Source organism: Artibeus jamaicensis, unplaced genomic scaffold (assembly GCF_021234435.1).
Source record: "Artibeus jamaicensis isolate MK-2021 breed Jamaican fruit bat unplaced genomic scaffold, CSHL_Jam_final contig_452, whole genome shotgun sequence".
In the NCBI taxonomy this organism is placed as follows: domain Eukaryota; kingdom Metazoa; phylum Chordata; class Mammalia; order Chiroptera; family Phyllostomidae; genus Artibeus; species Artibeus jamaicensis.
Window position 1 is genome coordinate 11,065,688 of NW_026521837.1, and position 19,114 is coordinate 11,084,801.

The 19,114-nt window shown below is 36.6% G+C and overlaps 1 protein-coding gene and 1 pseudogene across 1 annotated transcript in view; both read left to right on the forward strand.

Annotated features, from left to right (window-relative positions):
* Window positions 1-19,114, forward strand: part of GRID2 (glutamate ionotropic receptor delta type subunit 2) — a 1,451,106-nt gene that overhangs the window by 1,404,720 nt on the left and 27,272 nt on the right. The window lies entirely within an intron of this gene.
* LOC119061904 (60S ribosomal protein L37a-like) lies at window positions 12,987-13,292 on the forward strand (annotated as a pseudogene).

Sequence of the window (19,114 nt, forward strand, 5' to 3'; positions counted from 1 at the left end):
TGCTGGATCAAAAGGCAGGTCCATTTTTAGCTTTCTAAGGAAATTCCATACTGTTTTCCACAGTGGCTGCACCAGTCTGCATTCCCACCAACAATGTACTAAAGTCCCTTTTCTCCACAGCTCTGCCAGCACTTACTGTTTGTCGATTTGTTTATGATGGCCATTCTGACTAGTGAGAAGTGGTCATCTCGTTGTGGTTTTAATTTGCATCTTTCTGATGACTAGTGATGTTGAACATCCTTTCACGTGTCTCTGAGCCCTCTGTATGTCCTCCTTGGAGGAGTGTCTGTTCAGATCCTTTGCCCACTTTTTAATTGGATTGTTTGTCTTCCTGGAGTGGAGTCATGTGAGTTCTTTATATATTTTGGAAATCAAACCCTTGTCCAAGGTAACATTGGCAAATATATTTTCTATAAAATTGGTTCCCTTTTTGTTTTTCTGATGTTTTATTTGGCCATGCAGAAGCTTTTTAATTTGATGTAGTCCCATTTGTTTATTATTTTTTTAATATCCCATGCTCTAGGGGACATATCCATGAAAATATTGCTGCATGGAATATTTGAAATTTTTCTGCCTATGTTCTGCTCTAGGACTTTTACAGCTTATATTTAAGTCTTTTATCCATATTGAGTTAACTTTTGTGTATAGTGTAAGTTGGTGATCAAGTTTCATTTTTGTGCATGTAGCTGTTCAGTTCTCCCAACACGGTTTGTTGAAGAAGCTGTTTTTACTCCATCTTAATTCTGACCCTTTTGTCAAATATTAATTGACCATAAAAACATGGGTTTATTTCTGGGCTATCTATTGTGTTCTATCATCTACATGTCTGTTCTTGTGCCAGTACCAGTCTGTTTTGATTACAGTGGCCTTGTAATATAATTTGATGTCAGGTATTGTGATCCCTCCTACTGTATTCTTCTTTCTCAAAATTGTTGTGGCTATTTGGGGTCATTTATGTTTCCAAATAAATTTTTGAAATGTTTGTTCTATATCTGTGAAATATGTCCTTGGTCTTTTAATAGAGATTGCATTTAATCTATAAATTTCTTTGGGTTATATGGACATTTTGATGATGTTAGTTTTTCCAATCCATGAACACTGTGTATGCTTCCATTTGTTTGTGTCTTCCTTAATTTCTTTTTTCAGTGTTGTATAGTTTTCTGAGTACAGGTCTTTTACTGCCTGGGTTAGATTTATTCCTAGGTACTTTGTTTTTCTTGTTGCTATATCAAATGGTATTAAATTCCTGATTTCTCTTTCTGATATTTCATCATTGGTGTACAAAAATGCCTTTGATTTCTGAATATTGACTTTGTATCCCACTGCTTGGCCAAATACACTTAGTAGGTTGAGTAGTTTTTTTGGTGAGCCTATAGGGTTTTCTATGTACACTATCATGTCATCTGTAAACAATGACAGTTTTACTTCTTGCTTTCCAATTTGGATGCCATTTATTTCTTTTTCTTGTCTGATCTCTGTGGCTAGGACTTCCAATACTATGTTGAATAGATATCCTCATCTTAAAAAAAAAGACAGACATCCTTGTCTTTTTCCTGACCTTATTAGGAAGGCTTTTTATCTTTTGCTCATTCAGTATGATGTTGGCTGTAGGTTTTTCATATATGGCCTATATTATGTTGTGGAATGCTCCCTCTATTTCCACTTTGCTGAGTATTTTTATCATAAATAAGTGCTGTCCCTTATCAAATAGATGCTTTTTCAACATCTATTGATATGATCATGTGATTTTTGTTTTTTCTTTTGTTCATATGATGTATTATATTTATTGATTGTGATGTATTACATTTATTGATTGTGAATATTGTAACATCTTGCATCCCTGGACTGAATCCCATTTCATTTTGATGTATGATCATTTTAATGCATTGCTGGATGCAGTTTGCCAATATTTTGTTGAGAATTTTACCATCTATGTTCATCAGCTATAGTGGTCTATAGTTTTCTATCTTTGTTGTGTCTTTTTTCTGGTTTTGGGATTAGGTTGATGCTGGCTTCATAAAAAGAGTTTGGGAGTCTTCCCTTTTCTTGGATCTTTTAGAATAGTCTGAGAAGGGTAGGGGTTAGCTCTTCCTTGAATGTTTTGTAAAATTTTCCTGTGAAACCATCCAGTCCAGGGCTTTCATGTGCCAGGAGTTTTTTGATTACTGCTTTAATTTCACCAGCTGTTACTGGTCTATTCACGCTTTCTGCTTCATCTTGATTCAGTTTTGGAAGATTATATTTTTCTAGACATTTGTTCATTTCACTCAGGTTTTCAAATTTCTTGGAATATAGTTGTTCACAGTAATTTCTTACAATCCTTTGTATTTCTGGGGTATCAGTTGTAATTTCTCCTTTTCCATCTCTGATTGTATTTATTTGGGACCTCTCCCATTTTTTCTTGATGAGTCTGGTTAAAGACTTGTCAATTTTATTTATATTTTCAAAGAACCAGCTCCTGGATGCATTGAACTTTCGAACTGTTCTTTTAGTCTCTGTGTCATTTAATCCTGCTCTGATCTTCATTCTTTCCTTCCTTCTACTCAGTCTGGGCTCTGTTTTTGTTCCTCCAGTTCTTGGAGATGTGTGGTTAGGTTGTTCATTTGAAATGTTTCTGTCTTCTTTAGGTAGGCCTGTATCACTATGAACTTCCCACTCAAGACTGCCTTTGCTGTGTCCCATAGGTTTTAGACTGTTGTACATTCATTTTAATTTGTTTCTAGAAACTTTTTGATTTTTTCTTCATCTCATTATTCACCCATTCACTGTTTAATAGCATGCTATTCTGTCTGCATGAGTTTCAATGTTTTTGAGTTTTTCCTTGAGGTTGGTTTATAGTTTCAAGCGTTTGTGGTCCAAGAAAATGCTTGATATCATTTCAGTTTTCTTAAATTTGTTGAGGCTTCTTTTGTGTCCTATCATGTGGTCTGTCTTTGAAAATGTTCCATGTGCATTTGAAACGAATATACATTTTGCTTCTTTGGAAGGAAAAGTTATATATGAAAAGACTCTATATATATATGTGTGTGTGCATGTGCATGTATGTGTATATATATATATATAAATTAAGTCTATTTGATAATGCATTGTTCAGTTCCACAATATCCTTGTTGATGTTATGTTTGGAAGATCTATTGTTGACACTGGGGTGTTAAAAATCCCTTACTATAATTGTGTTGCTGCCTGTATCTTTCTTGGAGTCCTCCAAGATTTTTCTTATATATTTGTGTGCTCCTAATTTAGGTGAGTATATGTTTAGAATATTTATGTCTTCTTGATGGATTCTTCTCTTGAGTATTATGAATTGTTCTTCTATGTCTCTTTTTATGGCCTTTGTTTCAAAATCTATTCTGTCTGATATAAGTATTGCTACCTAGGCATTTTTTCCTGTCCATTTGCTTGGAATATTTTTCCCCAATCCTTCAAGGAAAAACAAAATTTAAATTCTAAGGCCCTGAATTCCAATCTTGGAAATATCTTATATTTAAGTGATCTTAAGTATTCTGAGCTTCAGTTTAATTTTCTCTTCTGTACTACTTATATGGCTATGAAGCTGAAGTAAAATAATATATATGAAAACAATAAAAATGATTAGGCATCTGATTATTGATGATTAGTGATCATTGATAAGTGATTTTATCATTTCAATAAAAATTTCTGTGTTGAGACAGATTTTATTTCTCATCTCAGCCACACTTAACTCAAAAGGAAAAGAATGATCTAGATCAGTGGTCTCACACCTGACTGGCTTTACCTGGAAACCTTTAAATACAGGGAGATTTTTAGGCTTGGCTTACCAATGTTTTGATTCAGTAGACATAGATACAGGCCCAGGAGACTGTATCTTTAAAAGTTTCTCAAGTAAATTGCTACAGCTTTTTCAGAGGAAGTTGGCCATGGGTATAAACATTTTACCTCTGGGCCTGGTATTTTTACTTTTAGAAATATATCTAGCCAATATAGTTGAACAAGTATAGGACATACATACAGGGATTTTTACTGAAGCTTTTTTTACATATTTTTTAAAACATTTGGATGTACATCATGAGGAGATTATTCAAAGAAATGATAGCATGTCTATAAAGTTGAATGAAGTGCTAACATTGATAGATGTTCATGGCATACATTATTACAAGATTGTTTTAAAATTTCGTAACAGTTTTATGATAGGATCTTAGTGAAATATAAAAAGTGCTTATAATTTGTATATTCATGTGCAGGTATATAAAAGGCACATGTTGAACTAGTAATAGTGACCAAATCTGAAAAATAAGTTTGGGAAAGAGAGAGAAAAAAAGGAAAAGCAGGATATTTATCATTTATATACAGCATTTTTCCTTATAGCATAAATATATTACTTAAAAAATAATCCCCAAGTAATTCTAATGAGAAATCATGTCAGGAAAGCTACTGATTAAGAACTGTGTTAATTTTCCCTATCTGGCCTTCTTCATTACTTCTCTTATAATTATTTTTAAAGCAATTATTCATGATCCTCTACATTTTGTCATCAGTTTCATCACTTAGAACCTTTCTGAATTTTCCCCTATACTTATCCTACATATTAATTCATTCACTCCTCCAGTCTAGGAATGTACACATATACTGAGTGCTTATGCCTAGTAAGTGCCAAATGCTATTCCTGGCACTGGCAACAAACAAAACTATAAGCCCTGTCCTCATTGAGTGAGCATGCTGACATCTCTGAGTGTCAGTCCCTTCATCTGTAAAATGGATGTATTATTAATCACTTTCTCACAGAGTTTTCTAAGGATGAACTAAAGAATGTGTGTGAAGTACTTAGCATATGGTCTGACATCATAGAAGTACTCAGTAATACTAAAATACAGTAAATTTTCTTTTATTATTATCTTCATTTTATCATAACCAACTGCTTGATCCAAGGAGAATTTTCTAAGAAACTAATAGCCTATGAATCAGTTTGTGTCCATGAATAAATATTAATTCAAAATGAATCAAAGGCCTAAATATAAGATCTGAGACAATAAATGATAGAAAAGAAACCATAGGTACTAAACTTATGAAACTTGGTCATAGAGAAGAATTTATGGATTTGACCCCAAAGGCAAGAAGAGTAAAGGCAAAACTAAATGAATGAGACTATATGAAACTAAAAAGCTTCTGTACATCTAAAGAATCCACAGATAGAATAAAAAGGTAACCAACCAAATGGGAGAGGATATTTCAAACAACAACTCCAACAAAGGATTAATCTCCAAAATATATAAAGAACTCATATACCAAACAAACAATTCAATTAAAAAATGGCCACAGGACCTGAACAGACACTTCTTCCAAGAAGACATACAAATGGCCTACAGTTATGTAAAAAGATGCTCAGTCTCACTAGCTATTAGGAAAATGTTAAAGGGACTTATCTAAGAAAAAGAAGATAAAAAAGATGAACAGTGAAAGGACAGCAAACTCACAGTTATTAACAACCACACCTAAAACAAAAGCAAACTAAAAGGACAGCTTGATCAGGAGTGGAAACATAGAAATGAAGATCTCAAGGAGGGTTAGCAACAGGGGAGTGGGAGGAGGAGAAGGGGGGAGAAGGTACAGAAAATAAGCAGCATAGATAGTAGATAGAAAACAGATGGGGGGGGCAAGAATAGTATGGGAAATATAGAATCTAAAGAACTTGAGACACATGGTCATAAACTAAAGGGGGGGACTGGCGGGGGAGGGGGTGCAGGGTGGAGGGGAATGAAGGGGGGACTAGAACAACTGTAATGGCATAATCAATAAAATAAAAAAACTACAATGAGATACAATCTGACACTTTTAAGAATAGCTGTTATCAAAAAGGCAGGTAATAACACATGTTGAAGAGCTTGTGGAGAAAAAGAACCCATATTCACTGCTAGTGAGAATGTACACTGGTACAGCCACTATGATAAACAATTTGTTGGTTCCTCAAAAAGGAATAGAGTTACCATATGACCCAGCAATCCCTCTACTGAACGATCTACTCAAAAAAAATTTGAAAACACATTCACAAAGATACATGCACCCTATATTCACTGCAGCATTATTCACAGTGGCCAAGATATGAAAACAACCAGTGTGTTTGGAAGATGATTGGATAAAGTAGATGTGTTGTCCAGATTATATATACTATGGAATACCACTCAGCCATAAGATAAAACACTGTCACTTGTGACAACATGGATCAATCCTGAGAATATTATGCTAAGTGAAATAAGTCAGAAAAAGCTTAGAATCATACGATTTCACGCAAATATGGGATAGAAAACTGAAATGTATAGACACAGACAACAGTGTGGTGGTTATTGGAAGGAGGGAGGATAGGGGAGTTGTGAAGGATAAAAGGGACCAAATATATGGTGAGGGAAGATGATTTGACTTTGGATGGTAGTCACATAGATCATGTGTCATAAAAATGCACAATTAAAACCTATATAATCTTATTAACTAATATTAACCCAATAAACTTAGAAAAAAGTCCCCCCAAAAGCCTACAAAAGGTAAACTTCATCTTAAGAATATTATCGTTGACCTTGTAAACAATGTTAAATACATCCACTTTGCTAAATTCCAGCAGATTTTAACAGACTTAGAGAAAAAATGAATAGAAAAGTCAGTAAAAGGAAAACTGTTGGCTCCTAGTTATTTAATACATTTAAGCCACAGCAGTATAACTTCCTAGGTTTAACAAGGTACATTACACAGCAGAGGCTGATTCACATTTATAAAAATATATGACATTTTGTTCATGTCAGTGAGAATGAGGAATTTCTTTTAGAGATAAGATATCCAAAGGGCTGTGGCTGGCCCTTTCATCCTAATGGCAGATACTCCAATGAGTGGAAATCACAGTTTGTGAAGCTTGGGAAATAAACTTGCCTCTATATTTGCACTTGATTTTAAAGAGCGAAACATGAGCTAGGCCAGCTTTTCTTCGTATTGTTTCAAATGCTAAACACAGAGGTAGGTTTAACTATTCGATTAAATGTATTGTTTAAAAATGACAATTATATTTGCAATTAAAATGAAGATGAAAATTGCAATTATCTATGGTATATTTCTTTTTCTGTTTTATTTTTGTGGTTGTTGCCATTTACAGAGTTAACTTTTTCAACAAAAGGTAAAAGACATTAAGCATTGATTATTATCAGACTTCCTAGAGTGGTCCCCAGTTAGCCTCCCCTGTGTTCACATCAGGGGCTTGATTGTCTGCTTCTGTTAGCTCTGAAGAAATGCCAAGGTAAATGGAGCTACTGCAGTTAGTGTAACAATGAGAAACAGGTGATTTCTGTGCCAAAGAATCGGAAAATTCTCCTTGTAAATATACACATCTTTGGTATATTCTAAATGCTGATTTTTAAAACTGAGAAAAATCAAAATGCAAGCAGTATCCTCAAGTTCCTGAATCATGAAAATCCTTCTGTGGAAGAAAGAGGAAGTTATAAAATATTCACTTAACAGATATGTATTGTGTAACAGTACACCTAGTCCTCACGCTGGGAAATAACTACAAAAACCAATACAGTGCAATGTCTGCCCTTAAATACGGTGCTATTGCTGTCACAGTCACATAAAGCTATGGCATGAGAATGCTTTACTTCATACCTTATTTATGGTACCTTAACTGAGTTACTCCAGTGACTGGGATAAATGTCACAAAGCAGGATAGTCAAGTTTCCCAACATGCACAGGTCAAAAGACATTTTTCCTGTAAATTCTTGAACTTTGGGTTATATATTTGGGTTGCAATCTTTCTCAGGAATGATTGTTTAAGGGAATGTTTTCAATCCTGAATTTGGTCTCAGTAGGACTGCCAAGATTCAGAAAGTACAAAGCATTGAATGAAAGAGAAAGACAAAGCATTTTAGTAGTCATGACAGTTTTGTTTTATGTTTGCTGTGAGCATCATTTATACCAATTGATAAGGTATATTGCAAAGGTCACTTTAAACTAATGTTCTTCTCAGACCATTTTTGTCACATAGTAAGGCTATTTCATTTGCTCAGTTTAGTAACTAAAATGGACTTGGATGTCTGGTGGTTCTATTCATTGTAATTATATTAATTAGTCAACCATGTTTCTCACCTAAAAATTTCCTAAGAAATTACTTCTTTTTAATAGATGTAATTTTGGGCAAGTATTAACAAAAAAGTTACAGATGTTTTACAAAGGGTTGAAGGAGAACTTTCTCCACTCTTACCTTGTTTGTGTATATGTGTGCATATTATACAAGAGTCTAACCTTTTTAAACTAAATCTAGCAAAAGGTATGTAATACTTTTTATAGCCAGAGGAAAAGAGGGTTGAGGTGAGGTAGAAGTGGGTAAAAGGGCAGTAAATGGGAATGGAAAGAGATTTGACTTTTGGTGGTAAGCACACAATGAGGTCTGCAGATGATGTTTTACTGACTTGTACATTTGAAACCTGCATGGTTTTATTAATCAATGTCACCCCAATAAAGTCAGTAAATTAAAAATTTAAAAATAAAATTTATTGGGGTGATGTGGGTTAGTAAAATTAAAGCTACTGTTTTCTACATGAAATGGCACTTTGCTGATGGAAATGGGGTTCTTTCATGGAATCGTGAGAAAAGCACTGCACAGACCCCTGCATGGGAAATTGTGTTGCGGCAGGATTTATTCAGGTGGAAATAGAAGGCCCCTTCATGGCCCATCTTCATCCATCCTGCCATGGAAAAAGTTTAACCATGTCCTCTGTAAGACCAAAACAAAGAGCAGTGTCCAGAGTCTCTGTTTCATATTCAAGCTTGGTGCTTTGGAGTCCACAAGCGGCTGCCAAATGGTCTCAGTCCCTATCCAGATAGCTTAGTGGCTCAGCTGCTATACCCAGACTCCCTCCTGGAGCCTGTGTTTGGAGTCCAAGTAGCTGCTAGACCTACATGGAGGAACGTGAAACCAAAGGCAGCAAGGATGTATTCCTAGGGCAGAGGGGTGTGCAGAGAGAGGGAAAGAAACTCCTTTTAGTTGGACTATATTATCTTGGGCTTGGAATGAACCAGGAAGTTTTTAAAAATAACCAGTTAACTACCCAAGCCTTCTCAGGTTTTGATGGATCTACCACCTAGTTGGGCTGACAGGACTCTATGGTCACAGCATGATCCCCTATGCCATTTTTTACTTCTACTTGGCATGGGCTTACCTCTTCCCATTCCCCTTCTCACCAGAGAATCTTGAACCAGAGGGCAGGCAGTGCTCCTGGGGAGATGTCCTGTCCACTCCTAGGATTAATTCTCTTTGGGGGGCAGTCCCCTGGACTGTGTAAATGGGTCTGTAAATGCTATAGCTTCCTGGTAAAGGGATGCTCCCTGCCTGATTATGTTCATCAATGTCTGATTACCTCTGCTTCCTTCCTTTACTAATGATTAGCTATCTACCCATCGTAACAGCAGCACCATCAAACCATTACTGAATTCCAAACCCAGCTTCATTCTTTACTTTCTTCAACTCTCCTCTTCTATCAATGTCAAGTTACAGTAATTAACTACATTATTACATAGCAAACTCTGAATAAATAGCCTCTAGTCCTAAAATAAAATAAAAATACTCCTAAAATAGAAAATAAATAAATAAAATGTGACCTGGCATCAATTAGAACTGGTCATAACACTTTTTGAAACATTTATCTCAAGTCCTGTTACTCCACTGAAATAAAGTTGGAAGCAATTGTTCAAGAGCATGTAATTTAACTGGAAGTAAAATCGTGCCTCTGTCTATAATGCCCCTTCCATTCTGCTTTGTTTAACTATGAAAACAATTTTTAAAGTCAGAATGCTGCTCCAAAACATATATGTATCTCCTCTGACCCCTAAAATTTTCTTAATGAATTAGATACCATTATTATGAACTCCACAAATTACACACGTGTTGCTATTACATTTGTATTATTGTTTGATTGTTGCCAGTCTTCACCAATGGGATATAAGGTTGGTGAGGGTAGAGACCATCTTCTGTTGCTTATTATTTTTCTCCAATACCAGCTTAGGCCTGGCATGTACTAGCTGCTCATAATTGTTTGTTAAATAAACTTTATGACATATAGGGCACTTTGAAAAAAGTAGACAATCACCATTTGAAAAGTAGACAATCACCATTTCACTTAGTTTTGTACTTTTTATAAAGACTAATCACCTTATGTGCACAAAAACTGCTGTACATATCTTTTCCCAAGTAATGTTATATACAATATAAAATGTTCTAAGTTGTTCAGAGAAATAGCATACTAAAAATCAAAGTGAATTTGTTTTGGTATGAAGTGCAAATTCTATTAATATTATTATATTTAAAGTCATTTATCTTAAAGACATTCAAAAAGATTAAGACACCTCCTCAATTCTTACAGTGTCGCCATAAGGTTAAGCACTATTTTTTAAGTTGCAGAGCAGATGTTTATAATAATAAAAAAAGAGACTATTTGGTTACATTGGGTTTTGGATTAGTAAATTTTGGGGAGGGATATGACATCAAACAACTAAGGACATTGTAATAAATGCCTAGAAAAAGTAGTAAATATAAAAAAGTGTTACAACCAGAAGTTATTTACCAGCAAGAGTAGATGAGCTTTTAAATTAACCACAGTTACACACCAAAAAAAAGGGTTTAAGTTTATTCTGAAGTTTGACTGGTTGAGAAACTGTGCAGAGCTGCTGCTGCACAATCTGCCCAGAGCAGGCCACTGTCTAATAACTTGGTAAAGGATGTAACACGTGAAGTAGCAAGGGCATCCAGCCTGAAAACCTCAAATATTGTGTGTGGCCAGCCGTTAATTTGTGGGTTTTTCAAATGTAAATTATTACTCCTCATGACAAGTAACATCAATGGAATGTTTTCTACCCAGAAAATTTCATGAGACTTCACAAACTGAAAAGCAGACAGAATTTTGAAACAAGAACCTCTCTGCATCATTCAGATGATTCCTTGGGGAGTTTGGAGGAGGCTACTTGTAATTAGTTAGAACATGTCTTTGACCAGAAGTCTAGAGTCTCTTTTGCCAGTGAGAAAATTGTCTAAAAGCACTAAATGATTACAGGAATCTCAACCAAGATTTTGTTTAAAGTATGTACATAAGATAGAAAGCATACTTCCCTTACAATTCCCTATGGTTTTTTTCTTCATTTGTATTGTTTTAACTCCTTAAAATAGCTTCAGTGTGTGCCAAGTGATTCATTCTTTTTGTAAGGTTTGGCATGATATTAAGCCTAACAGAAACAAGGGGACAAGGCAAGGAGGAGCACTGAATTACTTTTCTTGTTTTGTTGTGGGTCTTTTACATGTTAAAGAAGACCCAGAAGAAAACATAAATCATTGCAATAAACATTTTGTATTTTCATATATTATTGTAGTAGTCAAGAATGTTTACCAAGTAATGATTGTGGGTACAGCTATAGTCACATTTGGCCTCAACTCAAAGTGTTACTTTTATCCCAGTGATTGTCCTTATTTTATTATGTAGGTTAGGTCCCTTAGATGGGGGCCACAATGCCAGTCTTTCATTCTTCCTTCACGGTGTGAGTGTGTGTGTATGTGTGTGTGTGTGTGTGTGTGTGTGAAGCAGGGTCACAGAGAGAGAGATAGGTGAGATTTTAAAAACCATTTCAGTTTTGTTTTATATTGTTACTTAAAATTTGCTCTTTGGTATGGTTAGAATATACTAGTTTTCTGATACAAGATTTTTAGAAAATGGACTGAATGATGAGACATCAAAGTTGCAAGATATAAGGGAACTGATCATTTACAAGTGAGGCATGGACCAAGAAGTAGGAAGAAGTGTGTTTTGAATGACTTTTTAAGGGGAAAATAAAAATTTACTGATTGACTAGAAAACAATCACAATTAATATTTATGCTTCATAGACTTGGCCTGTCAGTCATCTGTTCTTTTTTTTCAATCTTGGAATCCGATATACAGGAAAGAGTGGTACTGGCGCTGAGCTTCCACCAACCAATGACAGGAACAGAGGGGCAAACTCCAGAAACTGTCCCACCATGGCCATGCTTCTATGCACAGCATTCTTTCTCCTGAAATGTTTATGCCCCCTTTCTTTCTGCCTCAATAACTTAAAGCCTCCCCGCAAATAGCCACTCCTTTGTAACACTTTTGTTTGATCACTTTGACCAAGAGATCTCACCCTTCTTCCACAGAGTGGAGTAATGATTCTTTAATGAACCTCCACAGTGCTCTCTGTGTGCAGGGTTTTTGTTCTCCCTCACCCTGCCAAAAACAAGACAAACCAAAAACATCACTCTTTGGCTGTGTGATCTTACACAAATCACTCCACTTCCCAGTTCCTGAGTTTCTAAGTATATAAAAATAGAAATTAAGTTAGTAACAAGCTCATAGGCACAATTTCAAGAATTATATAAGTAAATCACTGAAAAGTAAATAATGCAGGTGAAGAGATAGGTGCTCAATAAATATGAGAAATGATTAGCAATTATTTCTGCCTAATGCCACCTGTGAGCACATATTATGTGGTTTCCCTCCCTTAGCTTTGCCTTTCATTCAGTGTATTGATTGAATGCATCCTCTGTGCAAACTGCTGTGGTAAGTACTGCAGAGCACACAGAGATCCCTAAGATACCATTACCTGACCCAGGGAGCCTGCGGTCCTTTGGAAGAGGTAAAACAAATCACTTCAGTGAAGGAACAAAACAGTCATTAGAAAATTGTAAGCAATCTTCTGGAGAGAATTCAAAAAATAAGTATATCTCTGGTTCCCCCAAACTAGTCTGATTTTTAGAATTCCCTGGAGAAAGTGATGCTTAAAAATACAGATTTCCAGATGTCGACCAAGAACTAATAAGTCAGAGTGTCTGTTTTGTAGCCAAGAAAATGCAAGTGATTTTGATAATCCTACACGTGGGTAATCCTTAAAATATTCACATGTCATTACAAATAAAGGCTTTCTGTTAGAAGTTAACTCTTTGTGTTCTTGAAGTCCAACCTCCTTTGCAGCAAAATGGCTAAATGCACCAAGGAAGTTGGAATTGTCGGTAAATATGGCACCTGTTATGGTGCCTCTCTCGGGAAAATGGCGAAGCAAATTTAGATCAGACAGCACACCAAGTTCACTTGCTCCTTCTCTTGCAAAACCAAGATGAAGAGGCGAGCCACTGGGATCTGGTACTGTGGCTCCTGCATGACAAGAGTCACAGGTGGTGCCCGGACCTACCACACCACTTCTGCTGTCACAGTAAAGTCTGCCATCAGAAGACTGAAGGAATTGAAAGACCAGCAGAAGCTCCACAATGTGAAATATTGCTAGCCAATGATAAAGGGATTAATTTATGTAACAAAAAAAGTTAACTCATTGTGAGAGGATGGAAAGAAGAAAGAGAGATGTCACTTAGATGAAAAAGCTTCTACCCAGTGGTTTAATCTGCTCAATAAAATGGGAGGCAAGATCTGCTAAGAATGATACAGGTGAAAGTGCAGGTCAGGGTCTGGGAAATGTGAAGAAAGTTGCAGGAGTTGCTGCTACAAGATGTGTCACAAGAATACCTAGAGGAAGATTACCTCTAGGGTCAATTATGCTGCAATACTTCTACCTGGAATTCCCAATTCACATTTATGCCTGAGCCTGGGTTGTTCTCAAGTCCCCAAAAGCTAATATATGTGGAAATGCACTGACATTGTCAATAAAGGTAAATTTTTAATACTGCTGATGACAAGATCAAGTACTGTGAATTCTGAGTATGTGTTGACAACCTTGTTTCCTCTGCCCAGGATAAAATTTAAACTTTGATCCAAGAAATGTCTAGGGGTCAGATTCTCATAAATAACAAAAAAAATCTACTCATTAGAGCTCTTTGTTGACTTCTTCTGTGGCTGACTTCTAAATATATGAACTCTCCTAGGGTGAGAATACCACTTCATTATTAAACCTATGTTGGTGTTGCTTTTCATGTATTTTTCTTTTTGGTGATTGAACTATTTTATTCCTCTCATTTTTCACATCAAATCCTCACTGTTGTAATGGGTCTCCCACAGTCCCAGGCAGTTATGGGTGTTTGGGGGAAGTGCTTCGATGGCATTATTGATTGCAGCCTTCCCGGGAAGGACAGTGATTTACTGCATTGCTTCCTGTGCAGCTGTGAACTTGCTGTACAGTGACAGGGCCTTCGGTGGCCTTCTCGGTCTCAACTTGACAAGACTTCTAGGGAGTGAGCTAGCTCTGTTGAAATGAAGCGTCCTCATCCCCAGTAGTATTCTGTCCTTCAAACTAAACCCAGGTCAGTGAAAGGTTAGTGAAAACATGGTTAAGAACTTAGTAAATGATGACACTGAAATTGAGGCTGTCCCTGCTGTCTTCACAAGGCCTCTGACCCTTGGCTTGGCCCCCTGAAAGCCTCATGCTGTCATCCTCACTACCTCCCTGCTCTCCTAGGCTTTTCTCAGTTGCCTGCTTCCTCACCCAAAATCTCACTACTTCACAGGCTAATAAAAATGGACCTTTGACCTCAGACAGCACTGTGGTTTTGGAATTAGCCATCATCTGTATCAGTATTTAGTTCTGCAAAAAGTAATTGGAAGCCTATTGCAAATCAACTCTAGTATGTCATCATAGATACGCCATCTTAGTCTTTATAATGATTAGAATATCTATGTGGTATTGAGAGCTTAATATACATCAGAGATTATGCTGAGATCTTTGCATACACAATACAATTTAAGTTTGTTATTCATTCTATGGATTAGGAAAACTGAAGCTCAGAGGGATCATATCACTTTGCAGGTATGCTTAAGAAGTAATAAAATGAGGATTCCACTGAAGTTAGTCTAACTCAAGTACTCATTCTCTTAACTGCTATACTTTCTTTTCCAAAAATCTCAGTCTTTAAATGATGTCCCCTTTTTCACATGTCCTAAACCTTTTCTGTATCTATCATTCTTTGATTTCTTCTTGATCACCATTTATCATGTCTATGCCTTGCATCTACCTGCATACTTGCCAATAGTGTCGTGAGTAGAATCCCTATCACCCATTTATTTTTTTGCCCTCTAACACACCTAGTATATTGGAGTTATGCCTTTTGACCTTATGTAGCCTCCGTGTTCTATATGGCTCATATCCTGATTTATCACAAGTGAAAGTGATAAGACTGACACGGGGCAAGAGAAGATGATGGGAGAGAAACTGGATAGTCACCATTGATCTCAGAGGGCTGCTGGGTCTTAGCCCTGCCATCATTTATTAGATATGATCTCCCTGGATATTCTTTGCCATAATTCCCTTCTGCATGCCTAGAGGCAGCTTTTTTCCAGAACTGAAAGAAAATGGAATCCAAATGTAATAAATTATTTTAAAAATTTAGAAACATAGGAACTCTGCCCAGTGGTCTCAGGCTATGATTAGTGACATTAAGCAATGACATCCTCTTTCCTCCTTCTTCCACCCTCTACCTGAGATAGTCACCCTTCCAGCAGCTAATCTTGTTCATGCATCTCAAACCAGTTCTCACATATGAAAGACCCAGGGAGAGCTGCAGAGTTCTGTGGGCCATCACTGAGACCTATTGAGAGGTAACATGGTGTTTAATGTCACAAGGAATCTAGAAGCAATTCTTATATTTTAATTTCTCCTGATTCGTGTTGCAGGTTATACCTCACTGTAATAACTGGGTAAAACCATAAATCCTCTTTTTTCATTATGTAGGAAAATCACTTCAAAGGACATTCATTATAGTCTCACAGAGTGTAGCCTCTCCTAGAAAGTGAACCAACCAGGAGAATCATCTCGGCCATGTGGATCTGTTCCTCCCATTACCCGTGTTGCTAAGCTAATGTGCCCACTCACTGTATATAGGATGCTGTTGCTTACAGTGATCTATAGACTACAAGCTTTACCTCAGTGACCCTTTATCAGATGATTTTACCCTTTTTATGCATCGAGAAACAGATAGAGCATAGTATCCAGTATTGTTGCCACCATATACAAGGTAAAATTCTTCACGATTTACCAGTATTCTGAACAATTTAGTTACTAAAAAAATATAATAGGCTATTCAAGCATGGAAAATAGCACTCCCACAATCATTCATCAAAGCTTTTATAAATATTTCAGATCCCCCCTTAGGTAGGTTGCTTTCATTTCTAGTTCATCAAGATTTGGAACAGATTTGAAAGGCTGAGTATGTCATGTTTGGGGTAAAGCTGAGAAACAGCAGTCTATGCAAATGCCTCCATTTCGTACATACACATCTATAGTATTACCAGACCTGTTTCTGAATAAAGAAACCAGCCACACAATCATTCTGACTATTGTTATCAGGACTAAATGACACTCAATTTTTATCAAGCCTCTTCTCAGAGTTATTGAGGTCTCCCATAATATCATGAAGTTAAGTAAACACTGCCATGCATATAGCTCTTGTTATTTCCATGGAAATAGCAGGCAGCTCTCACAAGCTTGCGCAGGAACTATGGCAGTCAATGCCTCTTTCATAACAGCAGCATATCCATGCCATCTTACTTTGTCTGGGCACATAGATACATGGAGAAATAAGATTATTCCCTTTATATCTATTAGTAATTTTTTTCCTAGTAACAGCTGAAAACTTCAGTAAAGCAGTTAGTCCTGCTGCTTGAAGAAAAGAGACACATTATCTGAGGTAATATATAAGTCTCATTAAGAAGATGGAATAGACTAATTCCCAGCATATCTCCCATGCGTAGGAAAACTAAATTGTGAAATAGAGCAGTAACACATCAATTATTCTTTCTGCATGGAATTAGATGAGTCTCACTGCTACTTTGTACCACATTATGTGATTTTTTATAAATAACCATTTATATCAGAGTACCTCAGCCTACTGCCTCACACACAAAAAAAGACAACTAATACTTCTATTCCCAATAAGACTTATTCCTGAAATTATTTAAGGAATCCAGGTAGTCTATCTAAAATTTGTCTTACTACTTCAAACTTATAGCCTTCAACAGATAGCCTCGTTGTGAACCATGAAGGCACAATCAGGGTGCTCCAGGGTAGTGTGGATAGTGAGGGTGGACTTGTAGGGTTCCACTACAGCTGTGGAAACGTGAGGGTGGTGGGGGGTTAGTAAATGGAAAACTCTAGCTTGGACTTCTCACCATAATCAATAGAGAGATGCTCCATCAGCAGGGAGGTGAGCCCAGAATCAGTTCCGCCACCAAAGCTGGGGAAAACCAGGAAGCCCTGAAGACCCGTGAACTGCTCAGCCAGTTTCTAAATTCAGTCCACGTTGAAGTCAATAATCTTCTTGCCAATGGTGTAGTGTCCACGAACATAGTTATTGGCAGCATATTCCTTGACTGTGATTAGCTGCTCAGGGTAGAAGAGATGGTGGTAGGTTCCAGTGCAAACTTCATCCATGAATGTGGCTTCCAGGTCTACAAACAATGCCCTCAGCACATGCTTGCCAGTGCCTGTCTCACTGAAGAATGTGTCAAAGGAGTCATCTCCCCCACCAATGTCTTATCTTTGGCATCTGGCCAATGGGCTGTCTGCCATGTTCCAGGCAGTAGAGATCCCAGCAGCCATTGTCGATCTGGACACCAGCTCAGCAAACGTGGATGGAGATGTGCTTATGCATGGTTGCCGCTTTGTGGCTGCCAGGCAAATGGAAGAGAGGAAGAAGAGAGGTTGTTGCTTCTTATGGTGCAACTCATAGGCAGTCAATGTAAGAGAAACTGCTGACTACATTTTTAATAAAAACTGGCCCCTACCAACTGAAGTAAAGACAACTAATACTACTCAAAATAAAGGTTTTATGGATCTTGTGTTAAATCATGATTTCTGTTTAAGTAGTTACTTCAGGTTTGTAATATCAGGTTAGTATATATGAAGTGCTTAAAAACAATTTCATTTCTTAGGTAGTTTAAATATCTCCCCCACACTCTTGTTTACACAATTTTTATTAGAAAATATTTTTATATGGCTGTGATATCCCAAATATAGAAACTTAATATCACAGGAGTTAAATCAACAGAGGTTTATAAATGAAGACTTTGCTTATTAAAGTAAATGACAGAGGGATTGTTTTAAATGTGGACTGTAATAAAAGCAAGATAATGGCAATATAAATGCTTTGCAAATTATAAAGTGATATTTTTAAAAAGAAAGATATGTGTATTTTTTAAAGAATCTTAAACATTTGTTATTTTTATTGAATTTATTGGGTTACATTGGGTAATACAATTATATAGATTTCCAGTGTATAATTCTATTAATGCACCACCTATATAATGTATTGTATGTTCAGCACCCAAAGTCTAGTGTCCTTCTGTCACCTTTGATTCCCCCCTTTACTCTCTACTGCCTCCCTTCACTGGCCCTTTCCCTCTGGTAATCACCACCTCACTGTCTGTGTCTGTGAGGTTTCTTTTTATTTTTCTTTTTGTGGCTTAGGCCCTTCACCTTTTCCCCCCAATACCCAAACCCCTCCTCTCTGACAGCTGTCAGTCTGTTCTTTATTATGAGTCTGTTTCTATTTTGCTTGCTAATTTATTTTGTTCATTCGATTCCACATATAAGTAAAATCATATGGTATTTTTCTTACTCTGACTGGCTCACTTCAGTTAGCATAATACTGTCTATATCCGTCCATGCTGTTGCAAAAGATAGGATTTCCTTCTTTTTATGGCCAAGTAGTATTCCACTGTGTAAATATACCAAAATTTTTTTAATCCCTCACCTACTAATGGGAACTTAGGCTGCTTCCAAATCTTGGCTCTTATAAATAGTGCTTCAATGAACATAGGGGTGCACATATTCTTTCAAATCAGTGTTTGGGGTTTCCTTGGATATATTCCCAGAAGTGGAACTGCTGGATAATAAAGAAGTTCAATTGTTAATTTTCTGGGGTTTTTTTCTTGAGGAAACTCCATATTGTTTCCACAGTGGCTGTACCCATCTGCATTCCCACCAACAGAGCCTTAGGGTCCCTTTTCTCCATATCCTCACCAACACTTGTTATTTTTTAATTTATTGATAATAGCCATTGACAGGTGTGAGGTGACATCTCATTGTGATTTTAACTTACATTTCTCTGATAATTAGTGACATTGAGCATCTCTTTATGGTCTATTGGCCATCTTTGTATGTCC